Here is an 11460-nt window from a genome sequence, read left to right as displayed (position 1 = left end):
GCAGACAAAACCGTGCAACAATCGCGTAAGACCGACTCAGCCACATTGTGAAAACGCCCATAAAAATTTCTTGCGTCATTGAGGGAGGTCATTGATTTATCCACTTTGCTACGCGCGGGGGTTAAACCATAGCAGATAGTTCGATGACAGAATGGCTCGAATGTAGCAACAAGATTTGCTTTCACATGGGATTTTTCTCTAAGAGATGCGACCAGGAGTGGGGTCATCTTCATCCAAGCAAGTTTAAGTGCTTATCCACTTTAAGCGTTCTGAATGCAGTGTTCTCTACGAACTGTTCAATTACTCTTCTTTATGTCAGGTTTGCACAACGAAAGACTTTCGCTTCATTAACGGCGTCCCTAAGCAATGCGCACGTTTCTGATATTATTCATCTTGGCAGTTAGCGCTTTCAGTTACTATTCCCACATCTCAGCACAGCATTATTTCTTTACTCGAAGCAGCTGTTTGCTGTTCCAAAAACTGCAAATAATAATAATTTCCTATCCAGAAGTGTTATCAGAACAGCCTGAAAATTCTGGTATATATTTCACGCATTTTTGGTATAAATGCAACCACCCAAAAAACAGTACATTTTGGTTATATATGTGCAATTTACCAGCAGCATTAACATTACATAGCAGTCACTGGGCTGATGTGGTACAGTATTACGTGAGAATACAGTTGCAACTAAATTCATTCTAAATACATATGAAATTTGAACCGTGATCTTTGCAAAACTGATCACGGTAAAAACATTATTCATCTTGGCAGTGACTGACTGGATCCGTTTAGAAGCCGTTGAAAATAGATTCAGTAACAGTCATCAGCTTTACTATCTACCAGTTGATTATTATATCGGGTTACTTTTTTTTTAGTAATAGTATTCGCCACATAGTTCAAGGAAGTACAGGCTTTTGCTGCACTGGCAAAAAAAAAAAAAAAACAAGTAGATAAGAAAACACAGATTATGTGCTTCCCTCCTCACACAGGTAAATATCCAGTTTAGTTTTGAATTTATTCAAACTGTCAGTCTTGACTACCTGCGAGGGCAACTTATTCCAGCTACAATGACTCGCCGGCTAAAAGAAAACTTCCTACAATTTAATGTAAACCTCAATCCCGGTAATTTAAATTTATGACCACTAGTTGAGAATTCCACCTTCATTCATTTTAATAATTCCCCTCACAGCCTTATAAACCTCATTCTGGTAACCTCTGAGGTGACCTAGTTTGCCAAGGTTCGTAGCCCACATAATCAGTCTTTCCTCATACAGTCGTCCTTCTAGATCCCCATTCGAGTTTCTCGTCTTTGAACCCTTTCAAAAAGCTCAATGTCTTTTTTCAGTTGAGGTCTCCACACTTCAACACAGTATTCCAAATGCGGTCTTATAATTACCTTATACGGTGGATTTATGACCTCACTATCTCTACAGGATACTAACTGCTAGTATCCTGTAACTGCTAATATTTTTTCTCTACAGGATAGCATTCAATAAATCATTGATCGGACGCCATGGACTTCCTGGCTGCCTGTTTATACTCTTCAGAAAACTTCATATCTGCCCGTATTGTCGCTCCCAGATCCCTTTCCTCCTCCACTGTTTTTAATTCAACCCCACCAAGTATATAATGTATTTGTGGGATGCTATTCTCCAAATGTAAGACCCTACATTTAGCAGCATTAAAACATAGCTGCCACTTCTCTGATCATCTTTGAAGTCTCTCTTCAAGTCATCCTGAAGGAGTGCTGCTTGGCACTGATCATTAACGACTCTGCCAATCTTTACGTCTTCTGCAAATTTGACATCACGCCTTCTATACCTTCGTCGATGTCATTTATGAAAATGAGAAACAACAGCGGTCCAAGAACTTATCCTTGAGGGACCCCACTACTGACGTAATACCAATCTGAAGAATATCCATTAATCACAACCATCTGCCTTCTGCCCCGCAGCCACCACAGTTTTATTTATTTTTCTATTTTTATTATTTTTTTAAAAATTTTATTTATATTTATTTATTTTTTTTTTTTTTTTGCTGGCACTCAAGATTGGGCGGCCTGGGTGCGAGGTGTTGGCACCCCGCACCTGTATAGCACTACCTCAGGTGGGATTGGTGCCAATTCGCATAATGAGAGTGTTAGTAGAGCCAGGTTGGAAAACGTGCCTGGGAGGGGCGCCAGGAAGCAGCTGCCCAAGGGTGATTGTTTCCTGATGGTGAGGTGGCCTAAATATAATGTTCAGGCCACCTGTAATACTCATAGAGTACATGTTTGATTATAGTTCTAGGTAGATTTGGACGAGAGTCTTGGGGCCACCATAGAACAGAAACAAAGATGAAGCCCCACACCCACCCAGCAATCCATCTTAAAATCTTACCAGTAATCCCAACCTGCTCAAGCTTATACAGTAACCTCTCATGAGGAACCGACACCAATAAAATCCAGCTCATGAGTAACTGTGTCAAAATAGCCTACTAAGTTAGTTAAGCATGATTTATCTTAACAAAGCCATGTTGTGTGTCCTTCACAATGTCATATCTATCTAAATTTTCCTGAATTGCACTCTTAATTATTGCCTCTAAGATTTTTACTACCACTAAAGTCAGACTAACCGGTCAGTAGTTATCAACTTCGCTCTGCCTTTATGTATTGGCGATACGTTGGTACTTTTTCAATCCAAATGAATTTCCATCCAGTCCAAAGATGCTCTCATAATAAACCTCAGTGGTTCAATACACTCCCAAGCGCTCTGCCTCAAAACTACAGGACTTATGCCATAAATTCCGGGACCCTTACTTGCCTTGATACTCAAACATTTTTCTAATATACAATCATCTGTAATTACGACATCACTAATTTCATATGGCTCAGAGTCATTCGCACAGCCTCTTCTCAGCATGAAGGATATTTCGTCAGTAAAGAGAGATGCAATGTACCTGTTCAATTCATCCGCAACATCAGCTGGGTTGTTTAAGACTTTCCCACACCCAGTGCACAAGAGCTCAATCTGATTCGCTTTTTTCTTACTTGCATATGTAGTCACATACATGAAAAATTTCTTGTCCCCATTCTTTGCTCTCTTAGTTAATGCTTTCTCATACTCAGCCTTGGCCTCCCTGACTTTATTTGTGATACTATTACAGATTAACTTGAACTTGTACCTGTTGTTGGTTTCAGCACTTTTCATTGCTCTGTAACTGTCTCACGCTATCTTTTTCTGCTCTGTTTGACCGGCCAGCGCCACAGTCATCCATTTTGGCATCCTCCTGAAATATTTTCTTAAAGGTATGCATTCATGGCTTCTGTGATTTTTGCCTTTAAAGTATTCCATAATTCGAATGTATTCGTCATCCCTCGGCAATCGACCCAGTTCGCACATGCATATAGCGTCTTAAACTGTCAAAGTCCACTCTTCTGAAGTTAAAACACGTGCTTTTACCTTTGCTACCGCAACATCTTTCTTCTTCTTCCAACTGACGATTTCATGATCACTTCCTGACAATGGTTCCTGTACTTTAAGTCCTGTGATGTCATCCAATTCATTAGTAATAATGAACTCAAGAATATTATCACCTCTAGTACTTTCTCTAACATGCTGGTACAAATAATAATCATCTAGTTTATTTAAAAGTTTTTCCCTATCGTGAATTTCCCTCCAACTTATTCCAATCAGTCCGGGGCAGATTAATGTCACTCATAATAAGACATTAACGCTTGCTTGCCCATTTCGTCTGCATGTAAAGACTCTCGTCATATTCTTCACAATCTTTTGGTCTGTAGATTACTGCCACTCTGATTGTCCCTTTGCTTCCGACTAAGCAAAGGAACAAACCACACAGATTCTATGCTAGCAGACGTACTTTCAGACTCAGCAAAAGCTCTTTTCGTGCTCAAGCTGCTTTTGATAAAAAGCATAACCCCTCCACCCCTCCTAACTTCCCTAAATACGATATACATACCGTAGTGGAACTCGTCATCACCAATTTCCGGGTGGCACTACGATTCTATTAGCCCTATTATATCAGCATTAATTGTACTAACCAGGAGTTCAAATCCAGCCATTTTATTGACAACACTTGTGACATTACTGTAGACACAGATGAGACTACGTAAGCTTCTATAGTTTACTACCCTGACACATCTCTTGAAGTTATTTAGGTTCGTATCCCAAGCTTTACCATCCCTCTCATTTGACATACTGCTACCCTCAGAACATCTTATCAATATCGGCTGTTGTGGCAACAAATAAGAATTCATGAGGTGAATGCAAGCATTACTTTGATCCATATCATCTAAAACGCGGATCTAAATTATTGCAAGTGTTTACTTTATTATTTACGTTATATTTAAAATATTGCAAGAGTTTACTTTACCAGATATCTTCATCGCTCCCTAAAGAGGTTTCAAACAGAAGAGAAATATTTTTAACTAGCGTACAGTATTTCAACAGAATGCTTCAATTATTCATACCTTATAAGGCTTTTAAATAGTATTAATCGATACTGTTACTTGTATATGAAATGAAAAATTTATGTTTACGTATTCCATCAGAATTACGAAGAGTTACAAATTAAGAGCAAAATTACCTGTTAAGAATATCAATTTTGGAATTTTATTTGTATTTTTCCCTATTAAATTGTGAGTTATTGAAGGTAAATTCGAAGAGAATATGCAAATACAGGTAGTTCTCGACTTTACGAGTTAATTCGTTCCTGGCGCGCGCTCGTAAAGCGAAAACTCGTAAAGAGGGAAGTTATTTCCCATAGACATAACGTTAAAAATAGAGGTTACGTTATCAACAATGAAATTAGTTAGCTAATTAGTTTATGTTTAAACAATGATTGATTTATCCAAAGAAATGAAAACGAGAAATGCAAAATCAAGCAAATTATAATAATAGAGAAATTAAAGAAATGCACACTCGTTGATCACTCATTATTGGCACGGCACTCGTTGGTTTGTTGCACAAGGAGTAGTCTTCTTCAAAAATGTTTCAAGAGGCTTTTGTTTCCAAGATAATCTTCTATTTTCTTTATAAATTTCACGATATCATGCATAAGCATTTTTTAACGGCACACACAAATTGCAACTAACACGATTCGCGTGGAGCAACAAGTTTACGAAGCTTAAAAAGAGAATGAAGAGAAGATTCTGAAAATTTATTTGTTTTTTATACGACTGAAGATTTCAGTAAAGGTGAAACACATTTCACCATAATAATGTAAAAAACCACACAATTCCAGCTATCGGTATTTTCGCAAATGCAAGAAAATCGAGTTTACTACCCGTTTATAATTGCTTGCAGTAACTGAAAAACCCAATAAACCGGAAAGTGCAAATTGTTTTTATTGTTTTATGGTCGTGACCTTCAGAAATGTGCTTTAGAAAAATATCACAAAGGCGTTTAAAATTTATTCTTATAACGGATCATAGGATAACGATAAAAATGACATTTTAGAGAGATAAATAGCCTAAATAGCGAAAATTTCAACTTCCCGGATTTTGAAACGAATTACCAAAAAAACAATGTGTTATTGAAATAAATAAATTAAATTTTCTGTTTATACTCCGGGACGACCAAACGGTCAGAGGAGTTCACAAGATAGAGAGAATACAAGAAAAAGCACCATATTCAGCAGTCATGGGCTTGAACCCCGCTCACTCAAAGCACGTGTACTTATGCACCAGCGCGCCTGACCACTAGGCTACGGCGGCTATTACGATCTTTTAACGATACGATGGTGTCTCTGGAACGGATTAATATCATAAAGCTGGGTACAATGTATTGTATAGCTACGCACGTGGTTTGAAATGCGCTATTTATGAATGTTAACATTCATTTTTTGCAATTAATGTTCATATTTTCGATTTTGTTGATACTTGATACTTGGGAGAAAAAAAACTCGTAAACCGAGAACTGCCTGTACTAATTTTTCATTTCACGCACCAGAAATAGCATGAGTTAATTACTAGAATTATTAAACTAGAATTACTAAACTTTTAAAACCCATATTTTTTAAAATTCTATTTATTTAATTTAGTTTAGGATTTTTATCCTGTAAGATTATTATGTTTCGTGGCTACTGAACTATATTTTTAAAGGTCTAATTGAGTATATCTCTAATCTACCTGGTTCGATACTGCAACTGAAGCATTTATTTTTAATAAATTAAAAATTTCGTTTATGATGAAATCTTACGTGGTGTGCGTGTGTGTAGAGAGAGAGTCAAAAAAGATTTGTATTCACCCAGAAGTAGCTGTGACAGAAAGATTAATTTTTTTTGTTTGTACCTTTAAATCTCTACAATAACCATACAAATTTTGGTTTCGATCTGACATAGTGGACATAGTGTTTTTTGTTATGCGGTTCCCGTGGTTTCCCACAAATCCGCGTTAAATACTCTGTTAACATAGCAAAGCCAGTCAGTGTGGGTTATGTGTGAGTAGTGTGTTGTTTGTGTTATTTGACTGGCCTCTTCGTTACTGGGAGGCGCGATCACCAGGAAGGATCCTCCCAGCATCCGTCCACTGGCACGAGGAGCCGGACCAGGGAGTAAAAGACATCTGACGGGCCGTCCACACTCTTGCAGGAGCGAGAGTGGGAAGGGCCATGGAAAGAGCGGAGAAGAGACAGGAAAGTGGAAGACAGACAGGATAGCGAGGATGATAGAGCGTAGGCATCCTGCCAGGCGAAACGGAGCAGGAAGAGTGCTAGGTGCAGTTGTGGGAGTCCTGGAGAAAGACTGTGGGTAGGAAGAAGAGAATAGGTAAAGTTCAAATTAAAGAGTCCAGGATCGTCACAATGGAGAATCACGGAGCGGCGTCGACAGGGCTGTCCGCCATTTGCAGTTTCATGTCTGGAAGTTTCCGGTGCTGGGTATCAGTTGCTGTCTAGAGGAGGTTATCCAGGAGTAGTGTTCGGGAGTTGCAGGTGATGCCAGCGACGACGAAAGACCTCGTTGGCATAACTGGTCAGTGCACGGAAGGCATCATTAGATTCCAATAACTTGGTTTCTGGACGAAGTGATGTAGTGTGGAGGTCTAGGAGTAGTTGGTTTCTTAGATCTAAGTTTCGATCTGACAATAATTTTTTTTATTATTTTATTATTTGCAACGCTGAATGATTTGGTTTGGTTTAGTGGCGCATTGGTAACAAGGCCATAATGCGCCAAGTCAAACGCTGAATGAAATGAGGTGTCACAAATGGATAAAGTGGAATACAAATCAACGATTCAATTCCTCTTTCTGCAAGGGAAAGCAATCCACAAAAGAAATCGTCACTGTGTTACAGCGTTGTATGGTCACCAGGTTACAACAATTCAAATGTGGAAGAACCTCAGTGATGAAGAAATCTCAGGAAGCCCAGTAACTTCTGTAAATGAGAGTGTGGCAAAAATTGAGACACTGATCCTGGAAAATCGCCATACTAGCATCAAACAACTAGATGCAGAGCTCCAAATTAGTGTAGGATCTGTGGAGAACATCATTCATCAACAACATGTCAAGTGTCTACTAGATGGGTTCCTAGACTTCTGTCCTCTTACCAGAAGAAGAAAAGAGCATAATGTGCACATGAAATATCGACATGCCAAGAAAAGCAAGAGGAGTTTTTTCACGTCTAGTCACCATGGATGCAACTTGAATCCATCACTATGATCCCGAAACTAAATAGATGTCAAAACAATGGAAGCATGTATAATCGCTCTGCTCCCCCCTAAAATGCTGGCAAGGTGATCAGCATGGTGTAATATTAACAGATTAACTTCAAAAGGGATGTACTGTAACGGCGAAGCATTATTCTAACCTCCTCAATAAAGCTACGTGTGCTACTATAAAAGAAAAAATACGGGGAAAGCTGGCTGTCATGGTAATGCCTCTGCGCATTCCTCGCATGCTGCGGTAAGATGAGCACACAAAATTGGGTTTGAAAGTATTGATGCATCCTGCTTATTCCCCAAACCTTGTACTCTCGGATTTCTTTATCTTTCCCAGCCTTAAGTTCTGTCTTCGTGGAAAACACTTTGCTGCTAATGATGAAGTGCTTTCTGCTGCCGAGTCGTGGTTTGAAGGACAGTCAAAGGACTGCTACAAAAGTAGCCTGCGGAAGTGTATTGAGAGGTGGAAAAAATATGTCATTCTGCCCGGTGCAAATGTTGCAAAAGTGTAATACGTGTTCGTTTCAACCATCTATAATAACTACTTCTGGTTAATACAAATTCTTTTTGAACCCTTCTTGTATATATAAGTTCCACGACAAATTACCAAAAAAATACGAATTTAAAAAAAGAAAAGACCCCACCAAAAAAAAAAAAAACTATTTTTATATTAAAAACAACGTCCACTTTCACAAATATAAATTACTTCATTCATAAATTTTAAATTACACGCAATTTTTTTAGGAAAAAAATTAAGAATAAAGAATTAGCTTAAATGACAAAAAATTAGCCATTTTTTAATAAAAAAATGAGTTTTCACGAACACTGTATCGTGTCCAATACACATGAAATTTCATAAGATTAAAGAAATAAAGGCTTTTATACAGGAGAAGCATCCTCCCCCTTCTGTAAAATAACGTACACGACGAAAATTATCTGAAAACCGCAATAAATTGATTTAATAATAATCAGCAGTTTTATTAAATTATGAAGGAGAAAATAAATTTCATATTCTAGAATTTTTTCTGTATATAAATATATTCTATTACTATATCATGAAATGAATTTAACAGGAGTATGTATGTCAACTTGTTCTTTCGTTAAACAAAAAGATATACTGAATTTCTTCAAAATCAAACCGCAATATTATTTTTATATTTTTTAAATTAAAAAAAAATTAATCAGCAAAGGATTTTGCATTTCCATTTATTAAAAAAATACCTTTATCAATATTTTTTAATGATCAATAATTATAAAAAGTTAAATGATTATAAAGAACTATCATTATTTGAATGTGGTAAAGAAGAATAAATTTAAATAGGCATAAAAACTTAGCTATTAATTTTTACGTCTCAAGATTTTTAAAAAAATACATTTTAAATTATTCTTTTTACATGTAATTTAAGTGAAATTGATTTCGCTTAAATTGTGTAAAAATAAAAGTAATTGAAATTTAATTTTTAAAAAATCCTTACCTTATATAAGCGGCAACAAATCTATCTGTAAAATGTAAGCAAGAAGAATTGAAACTGAATTAAATATATCTCCTTCCGTATTGCAAAGCCCTTGTAGGAATTACAGTTCCTATAATCACCGTCCTCCCCACATCAGGTGGAAAAGACCCGAGTTTGAAACCCGTCAATGACGCCAGGAATTTTTATGGGCCTTTTTCACAACGTGGCTGAGTTAGTCGGTCTCAGGCGAGGTAGTATTATTTTTCCTCCCGGAAAATCTGGATTTTCGTCCAGCAAACAGAACATCGTTCTTAGAACACACACGCAATTTACAGGCAGTATACAAGGAGCAATGTGGCCTTAGTTGCCGATGCTCCTAAAAAACAATTACAGCAACAATTACACAGATAAATTTAATGAAATCCACGAAGATTAATCTGTAAATTAAAACCTGTCTTATTTGAAATTTTAAAGATCCTTTAGATCCTATACATTCCAAATAAAAAAGCATTATTATAAAAAATAAAAGCAACTACAGCAAATGAATAAAAGCAATATAAACTCAATAGTTTAAATTTGTAAACAAGGTGAATATAATGTACTTTCATTTCAAAGTAGTGACAGTAACACTATGCAAGGAAATTGTATAGTGCTACTATCACTATACTTAAGATGAATGTTATAATTTACTTTTGAATGGGCGCCTCCGTAGCCAGGTGGGAAGGAGCAGCAGTGCGTAGCACACGCTTCTTGATTAGACCGGGGTTCGAGCCCGTCACCACCAAATACGGAGGATGCGGAAAGGTCAAGGGAATGCTACCGCATATTCCTGGAGCAATATGGCCTTAGTTGCTAATGCTCCTAAAAACCAAATAACAAACAAACTTTTGAATGAAATGGAAACAAAACTGATTAAATAACATTTCATGATTCCGATGTACGTTATTTACACAGAGTCGGCTTTGCATTACCAACACCAACCTAATACCTTGTGAGGCCACCTTTTGCCGGTAATACAGCCCATATACATCTTGAATGAACTCCACAAGGTATTGTACGGCATCCTGCGCTACCCATGAGTCGCACAATGTATCCACTAATGCTCAGGTGGACAGTTGTAGAATCGAATGTCCTTTTCCCTTAGGTGCCAAATATGTTCAAATGGATTAAGACTGGATAAGCCCCTCAACACGATAGATTTGGAAAAGTGATTCAACCGACGACGACAAATATTTTCACATGTCGGTGGTGCAGTGGTGGTGCTGGCGTGCCCATGCAGGGCGCAGTTTCTTGCGTCTAGCAATGAGCACGAATACCCGTGATGGCCGTCGACTGCCACAGCCTATACGAGCTATTGTCCGGCGCATAGTCCATGCGGATATTGGTCTTGACATTACTACGCTGTACTCTGTGGTTAGGTGGGCCACTGTACTATGTCGCTGCTGTGTTCTAAGGCAATACAAAAACAAAAAACATTCATCAAGGGGGTTGACCACGCGCTGTCCCACGTATGACCTTTGGCTGGTTGTTCCACCGCTGTTGAGGTAAACTCGTGATCCACAGAAGGATGTTGGCTGCTGTCTTGCTCCCACAATCACCCACCGTTCCAAGTCGAGAAGATCTCGACGCCGACACATTTTTCCTCATAGACTCTCAAAAACTGATATCAGACAATCTTATATCAGCTATTCCCGACTTTGAGCCTTCACCAGTGTCATAAACCAGTCAATTCATATACAAGGGGGGTTGTTGCTAATGCAAAGCCAACGCAGTGTATATCATTTTCAACCTTCATATCATCAAAAAAAAAAAAAAAAAAAAAACACACACCTTTCCCACAACGTCGTTATTTAAGTGGACCAAACAAATCGAAATTGCTAAGAACAAAGTCAGGGCTGTAAGGAGAATGATCAAGAAGTTCCCACTTCAAAAATCGGTAATCGTCTCTTGTGTTGAACGCAAGACGATTAACGATTTTGAGGTGAGTATCTCTTGACCATGTTATCACGCAACAGCAGTGCACCTTTCAACAGCCCAGGAAGTTTTATGAAAATAGTCTCCAAATAACTTCTGCAGTGTACAATATGGTGCAGCATTCACGGTATCTCCATGTATTTGAAAATGCACAAGAAGAACAGCAGAAGAGTCTCAAAAGAAACCACTATTGTTTTCCCTGATGACAGCAATTTAACTTCAGGAAATAACCTTAGGAAATAAATGCTTTATTTTAGTAATGGTATACCAGGATGCTTCGAATTCATTGATTACACGTTTGCAGTTAGGTTAAAAATTACAATTTTGACAATGAATAGATTGTTAATGATGTATGTCATTGGTTATAATAGCAACC

This window comes from Mastigoproctus giganteus, chromosome 2 (assembly GCF_048544385.1).
Source record: "Mastigoproctus giganteus isolate SK-2022 chromosome 2, ASM4854438v1, whole genome shotgun sequence".
In the NCBI taxonomy this organism is placed as follows: domain Eukaryota; kingdom Metazoa; phylum Arthropoda; class Arachnida; order Uropygi; family Thelyphonidae; genus Mastigoproctus; species Mastigoproctus giganteus.
The sequence above is the reverse complement of the archived record's forward strand: the minus strand, read 5'-3'. Positions refer to the sequence as shown.